This window comes from Balearica regulorum, chromosome 9 (genome assembly GCF_011004875.1).
Source record: "Balearica regulorum gibbericeps isolate bBalReg1 chromosome 9, bBalReg1.pri, whole genome shotgun sequence".
In the NCBI taxonomy this organism is placed as follows: Eukaryota; Metazoa; Chordata; class Aves; order Gruiformes; family Gruidae; genus Balearica; species Balearica regulorum.
The window spans coordinates 24,628,640-24,644,668 of NC_046192.1; the positions used below are offsets into that span (position 1 = coordinate 24,628,640).

The following is a 16,029-nucleotide window of genomic DNA, read 5'->3' on the forward strand; positions in this document are numbered from 1 at the left end:
GAAGCTGGACAGGATCTATGAAAGACGGTTCTTAAAACCAGTTGAAAGAGCTGTTTTGGCAAGCATGCTGAGCCTGACCAACAGAGACACAGTTGAGACAAAAATCAAAATGGAAACAGCCTGTAAAGCTGGTCTTGCACAAAAACTTCAGAGACAAAAGGATGAGAAGAATCATTCAGAAGGTGTTTATTTCTGAACTAGCAAGATGGAGTCAATGAAAAAGTACATTTCACCAAAATCAGTAACTCTGAGACAAAAATTTAGCACTACTGTGTAAGCTTCACCACTTCAAATATTTCTCTAAGATAACAGCATAACATCTGTTACAAAATAAAGACTTTTTTTTCCTAAAAACTACAGAATAATCTGGATGCAAAATTCAGCTAGTAGCAGGATTTTTCACTCTATTTCACACAGTGGAAAACTCCAAACAAGGCATACGATAGGAATTTCTTTTTTATATGAAGGATGCTGATCACTGGTCTTCCCAAAGGAGTGAGAAGCATGGAAACATGTGGAAAAGAAAATTAAACTTCTCCTTCCTCCTGTCCTAAGGCCAATTCCCGTTCTTGCCTCCTAGGCTTCAGCTATCTGCTCTGCTAGTAGTTTTCATATATTTTCAAATATTTTCATTTGCCTCTCATATCCATGATTTCTTCAACTCCAGAACTCCAATTTTATATTGCTTTCACCTGAGAGCAGCTCTTTTAAAATAAAATTTTAAAAAAGGAAAGCAACCAGGGCATCTGCCTGATTACAGACACAACTTAATTACAGACACCAATACAAGCAACTGATCAACTCATATAGTGTCTGGACAGTAGGAAAAACCAGCTAGTGTGGCATAGTGGACAGAATTCCCACTGAAATCCTCACTTTTTCCTCTACATCATCATTCAAGTCCTTCTTCCCACTTGCTTCTTCATAAGCATCCATGAACTTACCAGCTTAAGGAAGAAAAAGAAAGAAAACTAGTAGTCTCATACTGTTCAAACTGGGTGAGCTGGCAGGGTTTGAAGACAAGAAGCAAATTCAGCGCCCTGCATGTGTTACTGAAATTGTTCAGAGAGAATATTTGGAACAGCAGCAGTTTCAAGGGATAAATGGGAAAGTTGGAAACAGAAAGAGAAAGAGAGGAAAAAAACAATCCCTGCTGTGCAGGTATCTTATCCACAACAGAAGATCTGTAACAACCAAAGAAATATAGCTTATTCAATTAGAGGCAAAAAACAAGTCTCATTTTAGTTAGAGGGGAAAAAAAAAAGGAAGAAAATATTCACATTTTCCTTGTAATAGTTTTGTTTATCCTGGCCTTGGAGACCTATAGCTGTTGATACATCCCTCTCGGCTCACCATGGACGAAACAGCTCAGTTAGAGAGTCCAGTATTCAAGCTGCGCCTGGAAGGTGGAATCTGGCCTTGAAGCGCACTTCTGCAGATCACTGTTCAAGCCTCATTGGTTTGTGTTTATGAGAACTGATGCTGTTCCAAGTATCCTCTCGATGATGAGCCATTTAAACACCACATGCAGGGAGCTGAATTTGTCTTAATCTTGCTTATTCTCCCACACAGAGAAGTTTGGATCATGTTAGATCTGATTCTAAATGCTAAAGCAATTCACACGAACAAGAGCAATCATGAAGCGCTGAAGAAACAGTCCACCTCTCTTGTTCACTGGCTCACATCTATACAGTCTCCCTGTGGCTATATAAACACATTCATGATATGGTTTACAGAGGGTGTTGGGGTTTTTTTTGTTTGGTTGGTTTTGGGTTTTTTTGTGGGTTTGTTGGGTTTTTTTGTTTGTTTTTGAAGATTTTTAAATGTGTTTTTGTAACTCAAACTCCAATACCTTACAGAAAGTAAACAAGTAATTTCCAACATCCAGAATGAAAAATGAAGGTTGAAATCTTATTTTTTCCTCCCTCCCAAAAAATAGAATACCTGTTTTCCAGCAAGTTTTAGCTGTTTCCTCTAGGATTTCCTATGGTAAGTTAATATTAATTCTACCTTTTGTTAGAGACTATAATACTACTCCCATTTTTTGTATTATATGCTATGATTCATGCGCGTCTAGCATTTTACATTGGTGGGTAATATACGCATTCTTATTAAAAATTAGGTTAATCTTTTTAATTAGCATGCCTTTGAAAACTAAATAGGCTAACCTGAATTCTTGTGCCTGTATATAAGATCCCGATTTTCAAGCCTTCCACAGGTTATCTGATTGTTATGTCTAAGTTAAGTAGGCAAGGTGGACAGCTGTACCTCAAAGCAAGGAATTTAGACCCAGTTTGTACCAACCAGTTCCATTAACGCAGCCACAGCAGAAAAGATATTTTAATTTTTAATCAATATATCTCAGCAGCAAACTCATCAGCCTACAATCAACTCGACTGGTTTGGTGCAGCCGTGTGCAAAGCGTTGCCCAAAACATGCACATTTTTTTAGTTATTCACCACAGAACAGTTATTCTATTGGATACAAATACACCTCAATATGTAAAAAGGCAAATGCTCATCTCTAATCGCACAAAGAATCTGTTAATCCCTGAAGAAGCATGCAGAGATCAACTGTACACCTTGTTGAAACTAGATTGTAAACCTCAGCCACCTCTGTTTCATCATCAGATAAAGCTTATCACTGATACATGAAACACTGTCTAAAATTATGGCTAGCCCACCCCTTAAGAGGGAGAAAAGCAGGCAGAATGGTAGAATTTAAAGGGGTAACATTACTTACAGTATGAAATTATCCACCTAAAGTTCTTTTTAAGTTTATTTCTTCTTTGTTGAAAGTCATCCAAGGCAGAAGATAAAGGCTAAGTGAAGAGCAATGCTCAAAGATTTGTTGTTTTAAGCAGTAACCTGCCCATGTACAGGTGAAAGCAGCTCAGCTGTATCAAGTTTCCAGTCCTGTTTGACATTCCAGGGCATGGATTTCTGCATGGCTTAAAGAGCAAACAGTAACCAGCTGAGGCATCAGCTTCGTGCTGGTTTTCATAAAAATACAGGGAAGTCAACTGCAGCCAGCATCAAGCTTTAAACAGGACATGTCTTTTCTAGCTCCCAAAGTCTGCAGTAACCAAGCCTAATAATAATAATAATAATAATGGAATAAAAGTTCCTTAAGCTTTTTAATTGGGGGAAAAAAGTATAAAGTTTAAACAATCCAGTCTTCACTGCATATAGTCGTAATGCTTGCTTGCTTACTGCAGCTACTAAATACAATAACAATGTCAAACATGACCATGTACTTGCCTAGGTAACACTCAAATTTATATCTCTATATAGCCAGAAATTAATAGCCTAACATTTGTTTTCCCATGATTCACAGGATTTCAGGAATTGTTACAATGTACTAGGAGGGGCAATGAAAGGCCTAGTAAAATAATGGATTAAGAAAACTCTCAGTACAGCAAGACTTGAAAACACTTACCACAGCTGTAATTACAAGCCTGAGTGGCCACAGCTGATCCCTAACCTCAAACACTGCTTACACTCCCATTCAGTGAGTCTGTATCTGGAAAAAAATCTTTACTGTGGCCTTATTAAACGAACATTTCCTTGTGCTTGTTTTAAAGGTTCTACTAGTTTAACCTGTTTATATAGAAAGAGTCAGATCATGATGTTACAAAATTAGAGCACTAACTACCTCAAAGTCCTCAAGTTGTTCAGATTTTCATGGGTCTCACCACTGTCTTTTTGCTGAATTGTTTCAGGAAGGGACCTGCAACCATATTCACCTGCTATTTGACATTGGCAGCTCACCACTCCCACTAACAATCACTGAGATAATTTTATCCAGGAATGCATGCTAGAAATTTTTCCCCTGATCAAACTGTAGATGTCTCAGCGTCACTTGGTTTATGATATTGCTAATGAATTGTCAAAAAAGTCAAGCTGGATACTTTGAAATAAAAGTATTCTGCCTTTCAGAAGTATTTTCTATGTCTAAGTAATTTTCTCCCAAGCTTGACTGTGACACCAGTCCAGCTATGAATTCTTTAAGACAGGTGCTTATTTTTTAATTGGACTAACAATGATGCCAATTGAGGTAGCTCAAGTATGAAAGTATTAAAGTAATATGGATTTAAAAACTCAAATTTTGCCAGTTTAGGGATGTTTTATTTGAGCCTCTATCTTTGATATCAATTATGGAGGAAGAAAATAAAAAAGGAATAAAAATACTATTCTGATTCTGTGCGTATAGTGGATGGGACAAGAAGAGTCTCAAATTGTAATAACAAAATGTCAGACTGGACTTTAACAACAGCATTTTGCTGGCAAAGACAACGAAGCTCTGGAATAAGTTGTCTGGGGAGGTCTCTAGATCTACCCACATCCACCAGATCCCTTTAAGAAGATGAGGCAAGCATGTCAGGAGTCAAGAGACAGTTGACTGTGACTTGGGAAAGTAGATGAACTAGAGGAGTGAGTTTCAAAGTTCCTCATATACAGCATACATTTTGTCCATCCTCCATGTGCTGAAAAAGATGCACATACAAATACATGTATACGTACACACATACATCCCCACCCATATACATTCCATGGCCCCATTTTAAGAACCACAAAACTACGCACCTCTTAAATACTGAAAAGGACTTGACCTACCTCATGAGTAGTGATCTCACATGGAAGATGCATGAGAGGGAAAGCAAGAGAAAGAGGCTACATAAACCTGCTCCCAATCTATGTTCCATGCAAAATGAAACAACTGTTAAGGGAAAACCCTCAAAATCTCTTTCGGTTCGATGATTTTGGAATTCTTTGGCCAAGCAAGCAAGCTTCAAATCTCTGTTCTGCGTCAGCTATGGAAACACAGAAGTAGTCACTGCTTTGTGAGTTTTATGGCTGGCATATAAACACATTAGGAACAAAGTTCTATTCACTATGTATCTTAAAAGGCCTGAAAAATTTATTTTTTTCTCCCCTTGGCTTGAACTAATATTATAAAAATATTTTTGAACTACTCAGAAAATTCTACTTCTCAATCCATAGGGAAAGAAGTTAATTACACAACCCAATTATGCATTTAATGTCCCATGACCAAGTTACTATATGTCCATGGGAAGCATTAACAAACATGTTGTATCTCACTTTTTTATAAAGTGGAGATTATAATTTTTCAGTAACTGAAGCTATCAGCAATATGATACTTCTCATATCTTATGAAACTGAACCAATATGACAATGCCCATTTGAATTTAGTTGAAATGCCAGTTTACTGTGAACATACTCTCTTTTTGTTCCTATATATATATGACGTCAAAATTCAGGGCTGGATTTCTGAGTGCAGCACACCAGGGCTCATCTGAGAACAAACAGGAGCAGCCAAGCACATAAGATAATACCTCTCATTTATGCATCAAAATACAGACTTAAGTATTCCAGATTTAAAAAAAAAAAAAAAAAAAAAGAACACAGAAAACACACAGAATCATAGAATGGTTTGGTTCAGAAGGGACCTTAAAAATCACCTAGTTCCAACACCCGATGCCTGCTTATTTTCAGGATCGTTACATCTTAAAGACTATATGTAGAAATGGCCCGCTTGGTATTCCAGTTACCGAACATACAAGAAGCATTTAACAAGTTTCCTCTATGGAATAGAAAACACCATATCACTAAGTACTTATAGTTCTAAGACCCATTAAAGTCAATTGAAAGACTTCAATTCTGTTGTATTTTGCACAGATGAAATCTGCGTGCATGTGTTAAAAACCCTTCATAAGTTCATAAACTGGTTTTTTTGGTAATGAAAAATGTAAAGTCTACTGGAGGAGGAGTACGTAACTTTGCTGCAACTGCAATACAATATACAAAGTTGAAAGACTCAAACTGAAGACAAACATCTTTGGTTGCTGATACAGGAGGAATTTAGAAATGGAACAGACATTTTCAAATATAAGAGACCAGCAATAAAAGAAAAAATGCTGAAACTACTTTGATCTGTAATAATACAAAAACCATTGCCACTTGGTGGTTTTACCTCAGCAACCTGATAGCTTTGTTACGGGCTATTGATATTCTGCTTTTGAACTGCTACTGAAAAACCACTAACCTGTTGGCTCCCATTCAAATACTGACCTAGCTGCATCTGTTTTGTTTTGAAGACAGACAAAATAATCATAAATTGGTATACATCACTGTGGACTAGCAAACCCTAATATTTCAATTACGGGTGAAAATGAAGAGATTCCTACAAAGGAAACAAAATTGGTAACTCTTCTTGCTATACAGACATGATTGTTACAGTATAATTTAACATAGAAGTAAACTTTGTGAATTAAATTATCTTCAAGTGTAAGTCTTCCAACAAAATATATGTATCATCATCCTTTGATATGCTTGGTTTGATACAAAAACATGCTATCAACTCATCAGGTAACCACTTCCAACAATATCAGAATATAGGAAGGTCTAAATACCAACTTACAGAATATGTATTAAGTGTTTGCAATCTCCATTTGCATTACCAGATATAATAACATTATGATTTTTGAAAGGCATTTTTACCACATAAAGGCTACTGCTAATATCACTGTGCCAGGTCTTTTTACTAGAAACTTCCAAAATTTAAATGGCATTTCATTCAGTATATGCACACAACATTAGCCCAAGGTCAAGTCTTATAAATTTTAATAGTATTTTTTCAGAATAAAAATATTAAGTTTTTTTCTCAAAACCAAGAAAAATATCACATTCCCACAGAAACAGTTAATCTCAGGTGAATCTCTTTCAGAGGCTACAGCACTAGAAATATTCTAAAACAAATGTAAAGATGTACCAACAAGAAAAATAAGTGATTTCCCTAAGCACTTCCATAGCTTGCATAAAGACATCAATTACCATAGCTTGTCTTCTAAATTAATGATTCACAGTGATGGTTTATTCATGCAAGTCGGCCAGCTGAACATTATACTTTGACTCTGGGGAGAAAGTATAGCATGTCTTAATTAACTATATTTTGTATAAGCCAGACAGTCAGAAAAATTTTATTTCTCTAGTCAACCAGGTAAAATGTAAGATAATAAAACTAGTCGTAATTTAAATATGAAAAAAATCAGCAGTAGTCTCCATAATCCATATTTAAAGTGAACTAGGAAGAACATGGTGCCTCAAGTGAACTCTGTAGAGTAGCTCAAATTGCTGTTTTGTTGAACGAACTGACTTCAGATCTACTCCATTTAAGCATGAAAAAATGATGGAAATTTCCTGTTAATATGCTGTTTCCTGTTGTATGCACAACCTTGTAAGACTTCAGTGATGGAATGATTTCTTGTTTCAAAAGAATATCAAGTATTTTCACAGCCTTGACTGAAATTCAACTCAACACTAAATTTTTCTGTGAGTGAATAATATGTTATTATCTCAAATATTTTCTAAATGAATGCTGTATTCTAAAAGCTTCCTTGAACATACATAAACGTTATGTGTTGTGTAAGTCTATTGATGATATTTGTTACTTTGATCAGCACAGTGCAAAATACCTCTACAATTCAAACAATATCTAGGATTTGCAATTGTTAGCTTTCAAAGTATTATTCAATCATTGTATTGAAAGATTTACAAAATAAAAATGGGAAGTCTATGATGAATGTTACCATTTATCCTTAGAGTAAGTAATACGAATGATCTAATATCTCTAAAAATCTATACCAAGCTGCTCTAGGATAGTAAAGACTGCCATGCCTGATGAATTATATGACCACCTAGTTGCTTACATGGCTGATATACAATACATTAAGGTTGTTGAAAGTATTAATCACATTCAAATAGACCTTTACCTTTTAACGAACACCCAGATGCCTCAGACTCGTTACTGAATTTTACAAGTAGGAAGAGTCTGTTCTCATTTTATATTGGAGAAGCACAGGTTAAGTATAGATTAAATGACTTGGGTTTAGATCCTTTGGTGGTGGACAAGTAAGCTTTTTTGTCTTCTTCCTTTAAAACTATCCTATCCATTGATGTTACCTTCTCTGAGCTCCCAGGACAATCACGGAGCCTTTGAAAGCAAAAATTTAGTTTCGTCCTTGCCCTCTTGGTGCTTCAGCAATATTTCTGGGGATTCTTCTAAATTCCCTGAGAATTGTAAGGCTTAAGTAATTACTCAGAGATAGGTTACGTAGATAAGGATTAGGAAAGGATAGTGAATGTCATTTCGTCTCTACCAATCCTGAAATGACAAATAGTGAGAACACATATTATCCTACATGTGCCTCTGCAGGGATTTCACTACAGGTAAAGATGATACTGTATTAGACCAAGCCCCTTGTAACAATTTTTATATGTAGATTTGAATTTACGTTGCTTTCTTCTCCTTCTACATACAAAATATCCTAGCGTTCTTGTTAAGAAATATGCTTCCGTCACTTCAAGAATTTATTTTCATTGTGACCAAGTGAAACCTTGCCCTCTTGAAGCTAAGGAGTATTTTGGTATTACTTCATGTATGAAGACCTGCTATCAGTTATGTCAAATTCACAAGGGTACTGTAGTTTCATATTGTATGTACATTTTCCTCCCTCACATTCGTGTATGAGAAGTTACCAATGGCACTTTTTCACTTCATGCATATCACCTTACAGTCATGCAAATCTACTTACAGTCAATTTGTTTCTTACTCACTTTCATGGGTATCTTCTCTACATGCCCTGCTGCTCCATGTCCCCCATAATTAGACATTTCTGCTCACTTGTTTTTCTGATATGTGTGTTTCTTGGTATCTCCTCATAGATCTAATATCCTGGTTTCTTTAGTATTTCAGCACATGCATGGTAGGGAGACCAGATGGAAACTGCCAGCTATGATGACTCCAAGTAGCTTCCGTGTAACTGGAGACTCCAAAAGTTCTAAAATCCACATGGCTTTTTGTGCTACCATGACATTTTCTATGCCTCAGAGATGCTAATCAAAGCACTCTCCTACAAGAAATTGAGAACAAGCACAGTTGTTGCATGCAGTGACCACAGAGGTGACAATGAATTGAGGAGCTGCATTCAGGCATGCATGGCACAAGAGACTTCAGAGCCTGTCCCCAGGAAGAACAAGAACACTTAGAGCTACAAAGCACTACAAACATTGTTTCAGGCTGCTTACTCCTATCAGGCATTCATCCTTCTATTAAGAATGTTACCTCATATCTTGCTGAATTCCCAAGAGGTATTTAGAGATGCTCTGAGTTTGTCAGATGAGGATCAGGGGAAAATGTGGGAAGACATTATTCATCAGTCATTGTCTTGTCTATGGCTTAAAAAAAAAAAAAAAACTTTTAAAAAAACCACTTCTGGACAAGTTCACATGCAGGTGGCATATTTCACTGACTATTGCTATTTTCTGTTTGAGCTGGTAGTAATAAAACTACTCCTGCTTGCTCTATAAAGAAAGCCACAGCTAGTATTTCTCACAGTTCTGCTTCCTTGCAATGGCATTTTCAGATGGCAGCAATAAGGAGGTGGGCAATGTCCCTTGGAGATTAAAAGCAAAGATTTGTATGCACACACTGCAGAAGCACAGAGCACCATGAGCATAGCAGAGGAAATGCTAGAGCATGTGAAGGGAGATTGCTACGGTTAGGCCTGTGCACTGAGGGAGACGGATAAAACAGGCAAGCAGATGAAGAGGAAAGGCCCAATTCTGATGCAGAGGAATGACCTAAGACAGAGGCAAAACATCCCTTCCAGACTTCCACTACTATCAGTTACGGACAACACATAATACCTATCTGTGATACTTAGGTCAACACTACTGCAGGATGAAAATGAGATCACAACAACCAAAGACCAGAACAGCATTGAATTAAAAGGGTTCAGCTCTGCATCTCCTATGTTTACATCCTAAGCACTAGATGGTTGTTAACAGCTCACCTTATTTCTCTTAAAACAGATTCTCAGACACTGCTGACCTCTTCCAAACTCCTCAATTTGCAGACCTCCACTAACAGCATCTTTGGATAGAGAGAACTGGGAGAACAGTTCATGAATTCTGTGACTGGACTAGTCACAGCCAGAGTCATAAGACGAGGAAAAAAAAGATGGTCCATAACGCACACAGTCGTGAAACAAGATCTTATTTTTCACGCTAGACCACGGAGGTGTAGCTGGCACATTAAGGATTAAACTAAAAGTCTCTTCAACTAAAACATGAGCTTTGTCAAATATTATTTGAACCTTTATCTTAAAAGTGTGGAGTCAGCTTTGTTTTTTTTACTTTTTTTTAAATAACAAAAACACCTGCTGCCTGTAACATTACTGTGAATAAACAATGCTACTTTAATAAAGAGGGTTTTATTCACCATATGTAAGTGCACATGCTTTTAAAGACAAAATAGAATTACTACAGTGTTTCAGAAGTCCATATCCAGTTTAATAAGAGACTAGTTTATTCCTCTTTAGTACTTGTAAGAATCATTAGACATCTTTCAACTCCCACTAATTACTTTGGTTTTGGCAGACATTACTGTTTCCTCCTCCTGCTTTTTTTGAATAAATCTGAAATTAACAAGTCAATAAACTGACATATTTACAGTAAAAATAACTTAGCTTCCCTCTCTTCTTCCTCCCACTTCTCATATTTCTCTTTGCAGATGAAAAGGTTATCATTCACCTACAGGCTTTACATATACTTACAGCAATTTGGGTAGGGACCTAGGCATCTTTCCTTTACATCAACAGGATCTCAAGTTGAAGATCTGATATTACAGTAAGCTGTTTGTGTTGTCTTAGGTTTTGATTAATAGCTTTAGTTTAGAAACTACAGCAATTGCTTCTTTTGAAAAAAAAGATATCCAAGAAAGAAAACATGAGTTGCTTCAGTGAACTCAAATTGCTATGTGAAGTACACAATCATTAAATGCTCTAAGAACTGCTTTAATTTAAATGTGGAAAGAAAAGCATTTGAAAAGGGCAGTTTTAGTGCACCAATTAAAAAGGATGGCTTAAATCTTTAAACCTATTTTCTTTCTAACTACAACTTATATAACTGAGATGTATGGGAAAACTGGGGCAGCGAACATTACTTCAGACATAGAAACAGTTACTGAAAAACAACATTTTGCTATACTGTCAAGGAAGGAGGCAACCTCCAGTGGCTAAGTGATGGTGAGAAGTTCAGACAGGCTGTCTTTGGCAGAGTACCCATGCTCCTAACATTACCTTGACATGACAAGGTCAGTTAAAAAAATTGTGTTGAAAAGTAGATGTTCAAGTTCTCCAGCTTAGTCCAAACTTCTACAGGAGAATCAAGGGCTGGAATGGCATCACTGCTCCAAAAAAAAAAAAAAAAACAACCAGATGCAAAATGCACTAGGCAAGCAAATGTCTGGGCATATTATCTTATTGCAAAGGTAATTAAAGTGTTTGCTTTCCTGTGATGTCTCAGCAAAATTCTGGAATTCAGTCAGAATTCCAAAAGCAAAACAATGCTTTAAATATGTTGTTCAAAAAAGTTAGAAAAGCAATGATAGTTCTCTCTTTTCAGATGAGGAAGTCCCCCAAACCATGCATACAGAAACATGGATGACAAAATGAGATGAAGACAGAAGAGCACAGGCACTGAAGTTCTTCCGGGGTTTGGAGAGATCATTCCTAGCTAAAAAGTGCTTGGTTTTTTTATATTTAAGAAATGCCACTGCACACATGGTACAGTTTCAGTTTTAATTCTGACAGAATTGATCTTTCTAGAAGAAGCCAATTGTCCATTAACCTCATCAAGTCATCACAGGTTTAGAATTGTCAGATATAGACAGCAATTAGAAAGTTTACATTATTAAGCAATTATTTGTTTAGATGTAATGGTGAAAGACTGCAGGGCTGAAGTACATAAATAAGTGGAACGATATCTTCCAATTAATAGGCTAGCTATTTAGTTAAAACCGAATACAACCACATTGTTTTAACTTTCTTCTTCTAGACAGCATATTACTTGTCATTATTGATTCTTCCTGAGAGAATCATCTCAAGGTCTGAAAACATATTTCTCAAGAATTATCATAACATTTAAACACTCAACTAAACCAGAAATCCTTTACAACACAGGAGGTCAAATCTTATTAACCCAGAAGCGAGACACATATTTAACTCATTAGCTTGTATCAATAAGAAATTTTCTCTTTTCCCATCTCATAGTTACAGCTGCTTTGCAACGACTCTAAAAGACCAAAAAGGATGCGGGTAACTAACACAGCTTTTATCACATTAGCCACAGTCTGCATTTTTCATAATCATTAGCTTTGAAGTGTATTAAACAAAGCAGAGCATGACCTTACAGTTGATATTTTAATCGCACCACATAAGAACAATTCTTTATCATACATACTTTATTAAGGCCACCAGACGAGATGCTGTTCAGAACTACTCAAAACACAAACAGGCAGAAGAGAACACCACTGCTGCACAGCTGAGTGAAGCCAGGCAGCAATCACACTGCAAGGAGGGCTCATGCTTTTAAATGACGAGTCACCAGACACCTTCGTATATGTACGTCTGATTTTGGCTGGGCTGAGGGATCAGCAAGAAGTGGAATGTATGCATGAGTATGAGACTAATAGAAAAAAGAAATGGAAGCTTTTAGTGTTAAAACAATGCAGTGTAGTGTAGCTTTACTTATTAGCAAAATGCACAGTTTCTTATCTACATTTCTGTTTAGTATAATACGTAATTACCTTTTTAGAAATAGAATTTTGGGGAGAGAAAATGAAAAAGATGACATGGCATTCTTTCAGTGAAGTCAGGAAATTGAAGAGCTTTCATACAGGCATTCACCCTACTTGAATTCTCACAGTACTGTGTTGTTACAGATCTTCTGTAACATAAACCTCCTTTCTAATGACTGTACTAATCTGTTTACACTATAAAAAAATATATATTCCTAATGTGATTGATGCAGTTTACTTACATTCCTGTCATTTTGCACTGCTTTAAATACCAAGTACAGAGGGAATATAAGTCCAAAACTTTACCCTCGTTATTTGTGGGATTTTATTTTTTGTCTTGAAGTAGATAGCTTCATTGTCTCCAGCACAATTTTACAAAGAAATTTAAAGAAAATGTGTTGTTCTGTCAAGTCAATTATTTAAGACTCAGAATTTCCTCTCCTCCTGCAGCAATGCATGTTACATTATTTCCACCCCAAGTTCCGCTAACCTTTTGTCATCCAGTTCACCAGACTCAAAAGTCACAAATTAAACCCCAAAATTTTAAAGATATTTCCAAATTTAACTACTCTGGTCTTTCATGTATTTAATAAAAAACAGAAAGTTATCACTAATCACAGCTGACTATACAGACGTCTTTCCCTACTATCTGTCCATTATACTGACGTGTAACCAGAGACAGTGACTGTATCAGAGAGATGCAACTGTACATAAAATAAACCAGGCAGTAATTTTTAAAGCCATGCTTATGTACCAATTTTTAACATTATTTTGAACACACAGCATAATGAAGCTGAGGACAGCCTAAAGACTGAGTACAGGACAGATGCACCCTATGTTAATACATATTCAGCTTATGTTTTTATGACAGAATAATGTATTGCCTACACAGAACACGGACTCTCAGAAATTATTGTAAAAGGTATTCAGCCACACCAAAAATGCGTCTTCATGGATGACGAGCAACCAAACAAAAAATTTGAAATTCTGAGAAAAAAACATTAGATCTGTCAGTTGAAGACAACTTTAAAGAGCTAAGAGTAGCTAGATCTTGATATGAAGAATCCTACTCGTCTTCGCTGCTACATTTTGTAATACAATAAGATTAGAAGTTGAATTAAGCTACAAGTAAACGTGTGACATTTACATCTACAGAGTAAATTTCAAAAGAGTTATTACAATGATGTAGTGTTCACAGACATACATTCCTAGAACTCTGATAGACTACACACGAAAATATACACATTCTTCCATATGAGAGGAGGTAACAGAAGACCCAAGTCTAAAGAAGGAGCACAGAAACACACCGCACCAGCATGCTCCTGCAGGAAGCAAGTCACTTAACAGCTCAGAAGTGCATTAATCCCAGGCCATTTTTGGAATCAACTGGAGCCAGCAGCGCTGTAGCCAAGGTGTTCAGTAGGCCAGAGACACAGGATATTGAGTGGTTTCAACAATGACTATGAAAGTAGATGAGCTACAACTTAATGAATACTTTCATATATGTGTGAACAAGTCATTCACTGAAAATGGTAGATGGGGAGATAGAGTTTGGGTTTCAAAATTTGCTTTATCTCAAACTCGACTTGAGAATACGAATATATAGGATAGACAGTCTTGTGAAGATACATTTTGGAACTCAAGACTGCATTTAATAGCAAACTTAACATTGTCACAAGCCTTGTTTTACCCTTTAAGTTGGCCTGTGTAATTCTGCAAACAATCCATATCTTAAAGAAAAAGATGACAACCATTCCCCCTCCCTCCCTCCCCATTATTCCTCATTATACTCAACCGAGCCACAACAATTCTGAAAGACACAATGGACATAAAAATAGGAAAATATGAAACTGGTTCGAGACCTCACTGAAAAAAAAAAAAAAGAGACAGAATTTGGAAAAGTACACAAAATTGATGGAAGGAGATAACATTCTCTTTTAAGTGTCAGCACCAGTAGGACTGCAGCTTTGTAGCTTTACTTTAAAACACACTAATTTAACTGAAAGGATAAAATATCATAGACATGCGTTTGGCTCAATCTATACTATATTTTACTAAACGTCTCTCACCTATGCAGAATGACATAATTTTCCATTAGGCTAAAGTCTACTGATCACATCAAAAATGATGAGATTAGAACTGGGGAAACAGACATGGTCAGTGATTAGTAATACACAATTCATACACACTACCCAAGTTTTAAGTAGCCCTTTAATACCAATATATGTGGAGTATTTGATATATGAGAGATCGTACACAGATCTGATTAAAACAAAACAAGGTAGTGGTGGGGACAAGAAAACTCAGTACACAAAGTATAACAATCCAGGTGCTTTTTTTTTTTTCTTTCCCCCCCAGTGTTCTTGCTCACCTACGTGAAGGTGACAGGGAACGGTAACATACATGGAAACGTGCAAGTGATCTGTCTGTTCCCACAGACAGACATCAAAGTCTTCCCACTTTGCCATCTCACTGCCACAAGAAGTTGCATTCAATGTTTGACAAGTTTAATAATTTACCTATTAGAAGAATTGCATTAGAACCCACATATCATAGTGATGAATCAGAAATGCAGATACAAATCCAAAACTGAGTTAGCGCTTCAACAATAGAGTTAATTTTAAATATCATTTAAAACTTTAAATCTTAAAGCTTTCCAGTAACACAACTACCTCAACAAACAATACACAAGTTTACTTAAGTTTTTGCATAGTCGAAAGACAAAATACTCCATACGCACATAGGGTCTGCAGAGCACAAACCAAGCGAACGGAAGGCGTGTGCCATAGACAAGAGAAACCCCTCAGAAAGGGGCTTCAGCAGCTCAGCCCCCGGCGGGTAGCGACCAGAAACGCCGCACAGACCCGCACGACATCTCCGTCTTCGGCACGGACGGGTCTTTAGGAAGCACCGCTGCGACACTTACCACAGTGCAACTTGAAAACAAAGTGCCGGTGCTGAAGCGCGGACGCCGGTGAGCGGGGCTGAGAACGCCTCGGCTCCTCAGAGACGGGAGCGGTTTCCTCCCCGCCGCTGCCGGCAGGTGGAGAGACAAAGGGTGACTGAACACCCGAAGGTGTTTTGGGTTTGGTGTGTCCCCCCCCGCCCCCCCGTTAAGTTCTCTCACCGCCGGGGAAGCACCTCCGTTCCCAAACGCCGCCTCTCCCCGCCGCGGCGGGAGCAGCCGCCCCTCAGGCGGGCGCAGCCTCCCTCCCCTCAGGCGCTAACGGAACGCGGCGGCGCCTTCCCGCGCGGCACGAGCCCGGGGCGTGCCGGCGCTCCCACCGGCGGCCCCCGCGCGGGCGGGCGCTCCTCCGCACAGCCGCTACCGCCGCTCGGACGCGCGTGCCGAAACACAGCAAAGGTAAG

At 37.6% G+C, this 16,029-nt stretch overlaps 1 protein-coding gene across 3 annotated transcripts in view; it reads right to left on the bottom strand.

The window, feature by feature from the left end:
- Positions 1-16,029, bottom strand: part of LOC104643073 (neuroserpin) — a 50,565-nt gene that overhangs the window by 34,358 nt on the left and 178 nt on the right. The window contains exons 1-2 of one of the 3 annotated variants that reach the window (XM_075761613.1): positions 8,637-8,932; positions 7,793-8,184 (exon numbers count right to left, since the gene is read on the bottom strand). The exons of 1 other annotated variant lie outside the window; for it this stretch is intronic. The gene's annotated coding sequence lies outside the window, so the exon portion shown is untranslated. Of the gene's footprint in view, positions 1-7,792; positions 8,185-8,636; positions 8,933-15,586; positions 15,694-16,029 lie in introns of those variants that run through there. One more of the 3 variants, XM_075761612.1, reaches the window with a different exon arrangement.